This window comes from Acipenser ruthenus, chromosome 19, assembly GCF_902713425.1.
Source record: "Acipenser ruthenus chromosome 19, fAciRut3.2 maternal haplotype, whole genome shotgun sequence".
In the NCBI taxonomy this organism is placed as follows: domain Eukaryota; kingdom Metazoa; phylum Chordata; class Actinopteri; order Acipenseriformes; family Acipenseridae; genus Acipenser; species Acipenser ruthenus.
The window spans coordinates 16,049,291-16,063,979 of record NC_081207.1 but is presented as its reverse complement, the minus strand read 5'-3'; positions in this window follow the sequence as shown (position 1 = coordinate 16,063,979).

Here is a 14,689-nt window from a genome sequence, read left to right as displayed (position 1 = left end):
CTGGGGACAGGTAAGTAAGCTGGGCTGAGTTGAGTGGGGGACGGAGGGGGGTGATGCTGGGACGCCAGAATCACCGTCGAGCCCTCTTGAGGTGTCGTGGGCTAGTCGACGAAACACTGAGGATGGAAGGTGCCCACTTGAAAACCCCAGAGATGTACCCTACTTAGCTCAATCCAGACGGTTGTCATGCTGATGCGCTGGGGAGGCCGCACTTTGGTTGATCCCCGGAGCCAGCATCGCAGCCGTCGTGTGTGCTGATGCGCCAGGGAGGCAAAATAAGCTGATCCCTGGAGCCAGCATTACACTTCAGCCATTAACACCAGACAGAAGGATATCTACATCATCATATGGAAGGAAACGTAAATGGATGGAGACACATATGGATCACATTAGTTTACTGTAAAGCTACGTCTTAGTTGGTGCTTATCTTGGCGAGAGCCGAGTTCAAATCAGCATGAAGTTTTAACATCTACTCTCGTGTAATGGAAATCATTTTATATATATATATATATATATACAGTCACCTCCAAAATTATTGGCACCCTTGATAAAGATGAGCAAAAAATGCTGTATAAAATAAACAGCACAGGTAATGAGCTATATTTTTTGCTCAAATATACGGGAAAACCATATTCTTTATTCTAATACAATTGCTCAGAGAAAAAGTTCTTTATTAACAAGTAATAATTTATTAAGATAGGTGTCAGAATTATTGGCACCCTAAATATTCTTATAAATAAAATCAAACAAAATTAAATCTGCATTAACATTATACTTCTTTAAGTTCATCTCAGTCTTAAGGAACTGTATTGTGGCCTTCCATGGCTTCCTGTTTCACTGGGGTATAAAAATGAGGTAACACACATATGAAATCCATTTGTTATCCATCACCATGGGGAAAGGCAAAGAACTCACAAATGAAAAGAGACAAATGGTTGCTGACCTTCATGAATCAGGCAATGGGTACAAAACAATAGCTAAAAAACTAAATATACCACTTACCACTATTAGGGCAATAATTAGTCTCCCGTGAAAAGTGCAGCAAATTTTTTCAAATTCTGCGGCAAGGGTCCATGTTTACTGCAACAGAAATTCTTGAATTTTGCGGTAGCCTTTTAAACGTTAAAACCAACCCGTTTTTTTTTTTTTTTTTTATAGAGCTGTTTTCAAAGTTTATTACAGTACATGCTAAAACGAATAGCAAATTAATACACAAAAACATTTATTGAAACTTTAATAACTTTTATTAATTCCAAAACCAAAAATTGTGAGGCCACTGTCAGCAGGTTGAAAAGTAAAATAAATTATCAAATAAATACTGGCATTTTCCAGTTTTAAACCTTTACTGCTATGAGGAAAAACATAAATAAATAAAAATGTTCTCCATTTTCTCAGGACTGTGGTCAGGTATTTAAAGTCCTGTTTTCCCATTGAAGTCGAGGAAACAGGGCTCTGATAGTTTCTTCAGAAACAACATGCATGGTCTGCAAAACAGTTAACCCCCCTTCCTCATACAAGACTCTCGGATATTCCCCAGCACGATCAGCGGCTATTTTATTTCCTAAGTGGTTTTGCCTCCAGGCACATGTTTGCTCTTAAAAAATGGATCCATGTTAGCTGAGGATTTGAATAGCCACAGCACGTCTGTGTCTAAAACGAGTGGATTGCTTTTCCTAAGGACGGGTTGAGCAAGATAAACGAAGCAGAGGTATTCAAAAATCTCACTGCGCCACCTTGTGGAATGTTTAAAAAACTTGAATTTGTTCTTATGAATGCTAGTTAGCCGTGTTGTATTGGAAAATCAATAATTTTGCAACCCAGAATGCATTTTGCGAAATCGCACCGCGATCCGCGATCGCGTTTTTCACAGGGGACTAAATAATTAAGAAGTTCAAAACCACTGGAACAGTGGTAAACTTGCCTGGTAGAGGAAACAAGTGTATCTTGCCCCGACACACAGTGAGGCAGATGGTTCAGGAGGCAAAGGGAAATCCAAGGGCCACAGCTGGAGAATTACAGAACTTGTTTGCATCTTGGGGTCACCAAGTCTCCAAATCTACAATCAGATGCCACCTCCATGCCAACAGGCTATTTGGAAGGGTTGCCAGAAAAAAAAGTCTTTATTGAGAGCAACCAACAAACGTAAGAGCCTGGAGTTTGCTAAACGGCATTGGCACTTCTATTGGAACCGGGTGCTATGGTCAGATGAGATGAAAATAGAGCTCTTTGGCCACACACACCATCGGTGGGTTTGGCGTTGAAAGAAGGATGCATGTGCAGAAAAGAATCTCATACCTACTGTAAAATATGGTGGTGGATCTTTCATGTTATGGGGCTGTTTTGCTTCCAGTGGTCCTGGGGCCCTTGTTAAGGTCAACGGCATCATGAACTCTACCCAGTACCAGGACATTTTAGCCAAAAACCTGGTTGCCTCTGCTAGGAGGCTGAAACTTGGCCACAAGTGGATCTTCCAGCAAGACAATGAACCCAAGCACACATCAAAATCCACAAAGAAATGGTTAATTGACCACAAAATCAACATTTTGCAATGGCCAGCTCAGTCTCCGGACTTGAACCCCATTGAAAACCTGTGGTTTCAATTGAAGAGGGCAGTCCATGAGCGCAGATTGAAGAATATCAAGGATCTGGAAAGATTTTGTATGGAGATCCCTCCCAATGTGTTCTCCAATCTCATTAAACATTATAGAAAAAGACTCAGTGCCATTATCCTTGCAAGGGGAGGGTGCACAAAGTACTGAAAACAAGGGTGCCAATAATTGGGACACTCCATTTTTTTTGGAAATATATTTATAATTTGAGAAATTTTGGTTGATTCCATTGAATCATTAATAAAGTCAAATACATTCCACATGTTGGAAAATTACAATATAGCTCAATACTGGTATGATTTATTTTATACAGTCTTTTTTGCTCATCTTTATCAAGGGTGTCAATAATTTTACAAAGTATTGCAGCATATTCAATACAAACTTGTATTTAAGATTTTGTAATATTCTTTTTAGATTCTGAAGCTGCAGGCCGATATGCAGAATTGCTCATTTTAAATTTTACTCTTTAGTTTAGGAATGCAACAAAGCGTTCCTAAATACCCGTGTTGTGACAATAGTGACGTTTTTGTTGAGTCAACACTCAACAGTACCGTTGAATTTAGGTACGCACACCATGTGAACTTAGTGATCTAATATAAACGCTGGTCTCAAAAAGATCGCCTGCCTCCAATAGGCGCCAGGTCTACGGGCAAATATTGTAAATTGAAGTTTTACGGTAAGTTAAAAAAAATCTCAACAACATAAGGGAATTTTATGCCAGTGCAAGAAGTTCCGCTGGGGACAGGGCTTGCCTTAGGGCAAGGCGAGCAAGGTGGCTGCCTAGGGCTCCACACCTAAGGGGGCCCCGCGTGCGTCACAAATTGTATGACGTCTTCAGCGAGTATTATGTCGGCCCTCGCAAGTACGAGTCGGGCCATTGTAAAAGGAAAATAAAAAATATAAAGAAATTCAAGCCAAGCGTCAAAAAGGAGCTCTACTGTCATATCTAGACAAACCGCCAAATAAAAATCTGCTTCGGGAAACAAATGACTCTTCACAATAATCATCTGCAAAATATTGATTTCTGCTTACCAATGTAACGTTACCACATTTGCACTTTCTGACTGACAAAGTGGACGTACTTCCTCATGTGAGTGTACACCATCGTAAGAAATTTATTTTTAAAAATGCAACATCTAAGGGTTAGTGTCTGATAGGCTAGTAGGCTACTATTAATCGATAATGAAATCGAGATTGTGTGCATTAAAGTAAGACAGACCACCACACCAACGGTCTGAATAGGTATCTGCGACAAATTAAATGTTTGGATGTACACTTGTAAATGCAGCGTGGTATTAAAATAAAGCTGCCTCTTGGCTAGAATATTCAGAAAAAACATCATGATGTTTTGTTGGGCATGTTGTTTCAGTGTAATTTGCACAGCAAAAATGAAAGACCACTCAAAACTGCAGCTGAATGTGCAGTATCCAAATGTGAAAAGTTACACAAGATTTGATAAGTAGATCGGTCAAATATAATTTTAGATTTATATTAAAAAAGGATAACATTTGCAACAGTTTTTATTTCACTTAAGTGGCAGCACACATGCAGTATGGCTTGCCTACTTGATTACTGAAGGTGAGCAGTAGCCTACCGTTTTATTGATATAATGTGTGGTTGTTTTGATTTTGACTGCCTACGGCCCCACACAGACTAAGGCCAGCCCTGGCTGGGGACCAGTATTCAGTCTCCAGTTTTATAATGCTGAGATCTGGACTAAGAACAGTAGAAGTTTTAACACCTGACAGCAAGTTAAAACCAACAAGAACGTATTTCTATCAGTCATGAAAACTTTTAGCAAAGCAGGTAAAGACAAGGCCAGACAACACCCCCATAATTATCGGCCTGGATTTTAAGCGCTTGCGGGAAACTGAGGCACTGTCACCTGTCACTGCAGCGGCTTGGTGCGTAAAGTCTGGTTTGATCTTCAACATAATCTGGTACAACTGCGCAAGGGTGTCCAACAACTAACAAAAACATCTTTTGAAATCCGAAAGGTTGAAAACAGACTTGAATATGTGTGCCTCGAATATAACGAGTACACAAACTCTCCTGAAGATACAGGGTGCTTTCGTAAACTCAATCTCAGAGTCAGAGCGCACTCTGACCGTTCGTAAACTCCTGGCGCTGGTTGTATTAAAGGAGATCCGATCCAGGATCTGTGCTAAGATGTTGATCTTGATCCTAGTTGTGTTGTACTAAACAGATCAATGCTCAATCTGAGCTCAGACCTGATCTTGCTTTTGAGCAGGATCAGAACTTGATCCCACTTTTGAAAAATGGAGGAACTAAACATAATTTGTTTTATTCGAAAATGTCAGACACGTACTGGTCAGGTTTTTAAAGACAGGCACAACCCTCTTGAGGTTTTCGGCGAGGAAGAAGTAAGAACACGGTACAGATTAACACCGGGTACCATCTTTAAATTAACAAACATGGTTGATCCGATAGTTGGGCCGATAGTTAGGCCTTAGCAATGCTAAGGCCAAACATCGCAGCACCTGGTCATGGCGCCAAGTAAACTGTCCTTGGCTAAGAGCCACCTTACCTCCTGTCAAAATGTGCCCTTAATGTTGCAGGTGATGAACACAAAGGACATGAGGGATCCTCTCCTACCCAGAGGTTTAGGTTCTGTGGTGATGGCGGAACATTATATGTTGACCTGATGAGGAAACTGATCCTGCTCTGTTCCATTGACCATAGGTCTTGCCAGCCAATCTTGCGTTGTTCCACACTCTCCCATCTCATCCATTCTCCCTGCTTGGCCTGGGAAATGGCCTTTATACACCTCATCCTCTCCTCCTGCTTTTGCACTGCGTTGACTAGCAGCTTTCTCTGTTGAGCTGGAGCTGCCTTGTGCCATGTTGGAGGAGCAGAACTGAGACCAAGACCCCCTCTTCCATGCTGAACGCCCCATGATATCACCAATTCGAAGGGCAGCCTTTGCATCTTCCACAGCTTTATTTGCCTCCCACTTTCTTCCAGTTTTCAACACAGGTGCTGCCTCCCTTACGCATTTGTTGCGTGACTCTACTAACGTCATTTCCAGTCGGACCTTGGCGCACTGGAGACTGGTAGCTGTGGTATTCCTTTACCATAAAGTCCCACTCTGCTGAGGCAGCATGGAACTCCCAACCATTTCCTGATGTATGAACTGATTAAAGTTTCCAGCTTCTCTACTGTTGTCAAAGAAACCTTGTACACAGTCAGTGGCCACAGCAGCCTCGGCAGTAGACCAAACTGAAAGCACCAAAGTTTTAGTTTGCCTGGTAAAGTGCTGCTGTCTATGCTCTTCAACCTGATTTAGTGGGTTTGAATTGCATTCGTGCCCATTCAATGTTATTGGTTAATTTGCCCAATAACTGATTAGTGCAGGCTACTGTTGTAGTCATGTCATCCATGTATGCTCGAATTGGTGGTAGTCGCATTCCAGAAGCTAAGCGCTCTCCTCCCACTACCCATTGTGATGCCCTAATGATTACTTCCATTGCCATGGTAAAAGCCAGTGGAGAAATGGTGCATCCTGCCATTATTCCAACTTCTAGGCATTGCCATGTAGCGCTGAATTCTGAAGTTGAAAAACTAAATTGCAAATCTCCAAAGTAGGCTTTCACTAAATTTGTTATTGTCATCGGTACACTGAAAAAATCAAATGCTACCCAAAGAAGTTCATATGGCACTGAACCATATGCATTAGCCAAATCCAGGAATGGCACATGGAGCTCCTTCCTCTCCTTTTTAGCTGATTGAATTTGTTGCCAGATCAAATTGATGTGTTCTAAGCATCCTGGGAAACCTGGAATGCCCGCTTTTTGTACTGAAGTGTCAATGAAACAGTTATTTAATAGGTAAGTTGACAATCTCTGAGCAATAATGCTGAAGAAAATCTTGGGAAATAGGGTGAAACTGACTGATTCTTATAGAATCTTTTCCTTTAGGTATAAAGACTCCACCTGCTCGGCACCTGCTCTTGATACAACCTGTTTTTCCCATGTCACTTTCATCAATTTCCACAGGATTCGTAGAACTCCTGAAGCGCTCTTATACACTCTGTACAGAACTAGGCCCTGGAGATGATGAAGCCCTTGCTTTTTTCACAGCTTGCTCTACTTCTTTCCACTTAGGTGCACAGTCCTCCATTTGGTATTCTGGTGGATTGATAGGTGGGTTGTCTGAAGGAATTGACACAGACTCCTGCCTTTTTGAATCTGTATGTGTTTCCTCCAAATATCTCTCCAGCTCAAACTTAGATGTTTTTAGTGTGTCATTCTTCTCAGAGGTGAATAACTTCTTTACAAATTTGAATGGGTCTTTATAAAAGTTAGCTCTCGCACGCTCCTTCTTTTTGTAGCGTTTCCGTAGGTGCTCAGCTCTGTGCAATGCTGCAAGCTTGTCTTTTATGACCCTTTGTAACAGATTGAGTCCCTCCTTCTCACTTTGTTCTGCTCTTCTCCATTGGTTCCTCAGCTGTCTCCTTTCTCTAACTAAGCATTAAATCTCCTGCTGCCGTCTAGACTTTCCAGGAATAGTTTGTACTTTTTCCTTCCTTTTTTCAACTCCAAACCTCTTGCTTCCATATCCGTAGATGATGTCCCCAAATTTATCCAGCTTCTTTTCAACTGTTCCTTTTAACCTTTCCAATGCAAAGACCAGATCTGTGTTTACTGTGTCCCACGCAGTTTTCTCACAAGCTCTTGGCCATTTAACTCCAGGCTTGTGCCCGTTGAGGTTCTTTTCTCTCTTATGCTGGTTTGACTGACCGGGTTCACAAGGATCATTAGGTTCATCACTAACTGTATCCATGCAAGTCCTCCTCACAAACTTGGAGTTCCATGTCTTTGCTAACTGCAGATCTTAAATAATATAGCCATTTAGTAGCTTGACCACTCAATATAATATAATGTGAGCACTTGTACACATGCAACATTGTATGAGTATAAGTATAAGTACAGTACTACCCTGCTCTTTATTGTCTGCTTGTGCTAACTTCTCATTGTGCTATTGTAGGCCTATCATTTAGGATGAGGGCTGTTGACAGGTTGTAACCAGGGATGAGGGGGTTGGTTCAGAGCCATATTTGGCTCTGGGTTGGACCTGTCCAGTAACCATGGGGATAGCATGCAGGCAGGGTAACTTTAAAACCAGGGCAGAATGAACAGTCATGACAGACAAATACGAGTGTAGACTGTGCAGCAATTACGACCTATCCATCTCTGATCACAAAGCTGTTATGTTTGAAGTCTCCACCCCCCTTTCCAAGCAAAATGTCAAACGCACTATTTCCTTTAGGAATGTAAAAAACGTAAACCCCACTGATCTAATGAGCCTGATTAACACATACCCCAGTCCTGACTCCCAGTCCCCCCTTGACCTCATCACTCACTACAATGACTGCCTTTCCTCCTCCCTGGATACCCTTGCTCCCCTCATAACCCGCTCAGTCTCCTTGAACCACACTGCTCCCTGGTACATCCCCGAGCTATGCCAATTAAAAGCCGGTGGACGGCGTCTCGAGCGTCTGTGCAAAAGGACTGGTCTAGTAGTTCATTTTCAAGCATACGCAGATCACCTGTTGATATACAAGAACACCCTCTCAGCTGCCAGAACATCCTACTACTCCGACATCATCGACTGTGGTAAAAACAACTCAAAAGTCCTCCACAGCGAACCACTTACTTCAGCATCCTGACAACTTACCTGCAGACCCCTCCCCTGTACAGTGCAACAAGTTCCTGAACTTCTTTCACGCCAAAATCCACGACATCCACCAACATCTAGTTACAATGCCCAGTACTCCTGCTGACAATTTGTCCTGGATGAACACCTCAGAAGGCTCAGTCTACACCACCTGCCTCTCTGACTTCACCCTGGCTACTGAGAATTCCATCGCTAAGCTTATCTGCAAATCCAAATTATCCACCTGCCAACTTGACCCCCTGCCTACCAGCCTTGTCAAAGCCTGCCTGCCTTCCATCTCTCTCCTGCTCACTGGCATAATTAACTCCTCCCTTACCACTGGCATTGTACCCTCCACTCTCAAGATTGCTGCCGTTACTCCCATCCTCAAAAAGCCAAATGCTGGCCCCGATGATCTGAACAACTTCCGTCCCATTTCAAACCTCTCAAAATACTGGAGCGGGTTGTGGCCACTCAACTGCAACACCATCTCAACTCCAATAACTTTCACGAGCCATTCCAGTCTGGTTTCCACTCCAAACACAGCCCCGAAACAGCCTTGGTCAAAATCACCAACGACCTCCTCCATGCAGCTGACTCAGGCCTGCTATCTATCCTTATCCTCCTCGACCTGAGTGCAGCTTTTAATACCATCTCCCGTCCACCCCTCATGGAACGTCTGTCTGGTGTTGGTGTCCCGGGTGTTGCACTCTCCTGGTTTTCCTCCTACTTCACTGACCGCCAACAGTTTGTGCAACTGAAAAATCACAGATCAGGGTGTGCGGTTGTCTCACAGGGTGTCCCCCAGGGGTCAGTGTTGGGTTCTCTCCTCTTCATCATATACCTCCTACCCCTGGGCAAGATCATGCGACATCACAAAGTTCACTTCCACTGCTATGCTGATGACATCCAGCTCTACCTCTCCACCAAACCCATCACTCCCCTCCCTCCCACCTCCCTCATCAACTGCCTTCAAGACATCTGGAGCTGGATAAGCATGAACCTCCTCCAACTCAACAGCAACAAGACACCAAATCCACTCTCTCCAAACAGCACAACCTCAACATCACCATAGATGGTTTCCCGGTCCCTCTGTCAACACAAGTCAAAAGCCTTGGTGTCACCCTGGACAGTTCCCTCTTTTTCGAATCCCACATAAAAACCATCACCCGGACAGCATTCTTCCACCTCCGCAATATCTCTAGGCTCCGACCCTCACTTTCACACTTCAGCACCGAAACCCTCATCCATGCCTTCGTCACTTCTCGACTTGACTACTGCAACACTCTCCTCTGGTATCCCACTAAACTTACCAACAGACTCCAACTGGTCCAGAACTCTGCTGCCAGAATCCTCACCCGCACTAGATCAACTGAACACATCACACCAATCCTCATCAATCTACACTGGCTCCCTGTGCATTACCGTATTGACTTTAAGACACTCCTCCTTACCTACAAAGCCCTCCACAACCTGGCACCCACCTACCTCTATGACCTTCTCCCAGTCTATGCCCCCTCCTGCTCCCTCCGCTCCTCCTCTGCTGGTCTCCTTGTCACCCCCCATTCTGCCTCTCCACCATGGGTGCCTGGGCCTTTAGCTGCTCGGCACCCAGGCTCTGGAATGCATTCCCCCCACACATACGACATGCAGACACAGTCATCTCATTCAAAAACCTCCTGAAAACACACCTTCCAGGAAGCCTATGACCTTTAGTTTATGGTCTGTGTTTGACTCTGTCCTATCCCTCTTTCTTTGCCTTCCCTTTATCACTATGTATCCCTATGTGCCCTCCCAACCCAAACCCTTACCCAAAACCGGGTTACTATCCTATTCCCAACCACTCCTTCCTTTTTTTTCATCTGTCCTGTTTTGTATGGTCCTTTTAGATTTTAGATTTTTAGATTTTAAATTGCACTGTTGATTGATGCATTTTATGACTTTATGTATTGCACTTGATTTTATGTAGGCCTACTTTTAATGTAAGATGTCCTTGAGTGTCCTGAAAGGTGTCCGCCAAATAAAGTGTATTATTATTATTATTATTATTATTATTATTATTATTATTATTATTATTATTATTATTATTATTATTATTAATCACTGGTTTCACAGACCCTTATTAGAACCAATCTTGGACTATCTAATGTTAAATTACATAGGCTAGTCTAGAGTAGTGCTATTGGGGGTCTGTGAAATCAGCCCGTAGTATGTTATCTGTATATTTGTGGTTTAATAATAATAATAATAATAATAATAATAATAATAATAATAATAATAATAATAATAATACAGTATGCAATTGAGAAATGGAGTGCACAAAGGATTGTTTAAATAATAAACTCGTAAGCAATACAGGACAGTACAGATTTCAGAAAGGTTTATTATTCACTCTTTCATTAGGCTTCCAGGTGTCATCGGAGCTGTTGACAGCACCCATATCCGTATTATTGCACTTGTAAGGGATGAGCCAGTTTACGTGAACAGAAAGCAAGTTCATTCAATAAATGTTCAGGTGAATTCTATTAACTGCATTATATTTGTAATAAATGTATATCAAAGTTAGAACGTTGGTATCTGATTAAATACATAGACTTTGCTTTGCATAATAGCCTGGATAAGAAAAAGCATGTAGCCTATTAATATTCCTTTTTATTATTAATAGATAATCTGTGATGCAAATTACAGGATCTCTAACACCGTGGCAAAAAGGCCAGGATCTTGCCGAGACTCATGGATTTTTACAAATTCTAATGTGTGCAATTATCTAGAATCTTGTACGTTTTATTATTACTACGACTACGACTACAACTAGACTACTATGTTCAGAGGTACAAAAAGGGCAGTTACATAATAATTGTAATGTATACCGGTACCACAATCATCTCATCTACACAGTAACCAAACACATTGTTTAGTGTTTGTGATAGTAAAGTGAAACATTTATAAATTATCTCAGTTTAAATAAAAAACAATCCAAATAAGTTACCTGAACGGTATTTGATCACAGGCAATTATCTCAAATGATTACACCGTTTCATCTTTTCATACATTTTACATTGTTGATAATAGGAAAAAAAATACTAATTAGTAGTATAGTATACAGTATATAGTATATAAAACAGTGACGCTGTTAAATAAATGTGATTATTAAATCTCTTTGACTTTACTTACTTAGAAAACCACATTGGACATCTTTTGGATAACAGTGGGTATGTGGAGTGCTCTGTGGTGCCGTTTCAAAACTCAGAGGAGATGAATTTCGGAGCGCTCGGAGCACACTCTGGCCGCTCCAGCTTCAGAGCTGGATCTCGAGCGTTAACTTTCAAAATGGCTAACGGCTCGATGTGGTGGATGCGGGTATATTCTAAACCTATTTGTATTATTTATTTCTATAGTCATTTTAATGTTTTTTTTTTTCTTTTGAGAAAAAATGATGTTCCACATATTTTAATTTCGGGTATTACATTTTGAAGGGGAGAAGGGGGAGGAGTCGTCTACACTCTAGCCGTGTTCAACACCAATTAGCACTGACCAGCTTTCTTTTTTTTTTTTTTTAAACAGTACTGCCGCACACACACGCACACGCACACAATCAAACTGAAGAGCAGCAGTAATAATTACAGTCGTATTAGAATTTAGAGTTGAAAACTCACGTAAAAAAATATTTTCATTATATCGGTCTAAGAAAAAGCCATTAAACGGCGCAACTGCATGTTTATAGTTAATAATAGTACTATCAGTATTAGAACATAAGAAAGTTTACAAACGAGAGGAGGCCATTCAGCCCATCTTGCTCGTTTGGTTGTTAGTAGCTTATTGATCCCAGAATCTCATCAAGCAGCTTCTTGAAGGATCCCAGGGTGTCAGCTTCAACAATATGACAGGGGAATGTGTAAAAAGGTGCCTCCTATTTTCTGTTCTGAATGCCCCTTTATCTAATCTCCATTTGTGACCCCTGGTCCTTGTTTCTTTTTTCAGGTCGAAAAAGTCCCTTGGGTCGACATTGTCAATACCTCAATTGTCAATATTAAACCGTTTTAGGTCGTTCGAAAACTAATGAGAAAATTCAAGCTCTGAAGCACTCTGAAGCGATTTCTCGGACGCTCTTTCAGGTTGAGTTAATGAAAGCACCCACAGCTTCAGCACCATGGCAGCTTTTCCCCGTACTTCCTCGGTGTCATTTGAAACTCCGCCATCATGACAGCTTGTGGTCAGTCCTCTAGTTTCTAGTGAGGTGGCACTTTCGATGCAGAAATTCACAATAAACAAACATGTGCAATTTATTTTTAATAAGTGAACAATGAATTAAATTAAATTAAATTTGGGACTATATTACACTGCAGATGTATACACAATAAAAGTTTCTGGTTTTGTCTTAATTTAAAATGTGTTTTAATTATTTAAATTATTTTTCATCCCCCAAATTACAGTTCAGTAGTTCGGGACAAACCCCAATCACGAAATGTTTAGTACAAATATTTATTGTGGAGAATGCAGAGTATGCGATTTTACAGAGAAGTATGGTGTACATTAATTTGGCATCAAACCTAACTTGGTTTGAGGGTTTGCTGTCTGACCTACTGGAAGAGGCTGAGACCCCCAAAAAGAACAAGCCGGTCTCAATGCTGCGATTAGAATTGAATATAGCCCACTTGAAGGTTTAGCCAACCTTTAACAAATGATCATCAGCACACAGGAGAGGAAAACAAAACTCATTTTTGGGAAATAAACCTCTGGGAATCCATGGCTGATTTGATTGCCCTTCCTTCAGGCAGGCTACTAACGCTTAAGAAAGTATGTTGATGGTGATAGGTAGGCAAGCAGGGGGAGAAAGAGATTCTGATCGTTGAAGCCCTTTCAGGATTAGTGAAATTTCTGAGTTGCTGAGTGTAGAGCTGGGAATTGGATGCCGGAAATTGAAATTTTGATGGAGGAAACTCTTATCGCTCTATTCTTAAGGGACATAATATAGGATGATATTACAGGCATTGAAAATGAAGGGAAGGGAATATTGAATGTAATGTGAATTTTTAAATCCCCAAAAGCAATGCGGCTACAGCAACTGGATACATTTTGTACAATGACGAGGAGCGATCGGGTATAGGAATGGTGCTGAATTCTTCGGGCCATGAAGCAGAAAACCAGAATATATATTGGTCCAGTGTACCGCAGTAGATTCTCTGGTTCCATTGTTGGAGATGGGCAGCGGCTTTGGCAGAGAAGGCTTTGTGGTATTCAAAGAAATTGGAATCTCCGAATCTAACTGAGAAGTCTAATATGATCGCCATAAAATTATCCAACTCGTGCTGGCGGTCTGGATAGAACGCATATAATGTCCCTGAAATGGCTGAGAGCTAGAATGAACTCGGAAATGGTAAGTGTTTTGAATAAACTGCTGATGAGCTGAAAGAAGAAAAGCATCTCACAGAGAAGGGGCCACTATGGGGGTCTGCTCGATGCTCATAGTGGCCGGGGAGGAACCTGCAGGGGCCTGCAGTGAGGGTGGGGGGGGAGGGGTTGGAGGGACCACTATGGGGTCCTGCTGGACACCCATAGTGGCCAGGGAGGCCACTGCAGGGGCCTGCTGGATGCCTGCAGTGAGGGGTGGATAACCTAAAAGGTTACGTTTGGAGGACCGCTGGTGAAGGGTGAACAGAAAAGCGGGGCCCTGCTGGGCAACCTTTTTGAGGTAAAGAATAGAAGAGGGCTGTGGGGCCCTGTTGAAGCCCACAGCAGGAAGAAAACATTTTGACAGAGAAGGGACCACTATGGGGCCTGCAGGACGCCCATAGTGTCCAGCAAGGTCACTGCAAGGGCCTGCTGGATGCCTGCAGTGAGGGGAGGTAACCTGAAAGGATATACAGTGGCTCTCAAAAGTATTCACCCCCCTTGGACTTTTCCACCTTTTATTGTGTTACAACATGGAATCAAAATGGATTTAATTAGGAGTTTTTGCCACTGATCAACACAAAAAAGTCCATCATGTCAAAGTGAAAAATAAAATCTACAAATTGTTCTAAATTAATTTCAGATATAAAACAGAAAATAATTGATTGCATAAGTATTCATCCCCTTTGCTATGACACACCTAAATAAGCTCTGGTGCAACCAATTGTCTTTAGAAGTCACATAATTCGTTGAATGGAGTCCACCTGTGTGCAATTAAAAGGTGTTTCACATGATTTCAGGTTAAATACACCTGTCTCTGGGAGGTCCCACGGTTGGTTAGTACATTTCCTAACAAAATCTACATCATCAAGACGAAGGAACATTCAAAGCAAATCCGGAATAAGGATCTTCAAAAGCACCAATCAGGGGTAGGATATAAGAACATTTCCAAGGCATTGAATATCCCCTGGAGCACAGTAAAGTCCATTATTAAGAAATGGAGAGAATATGGC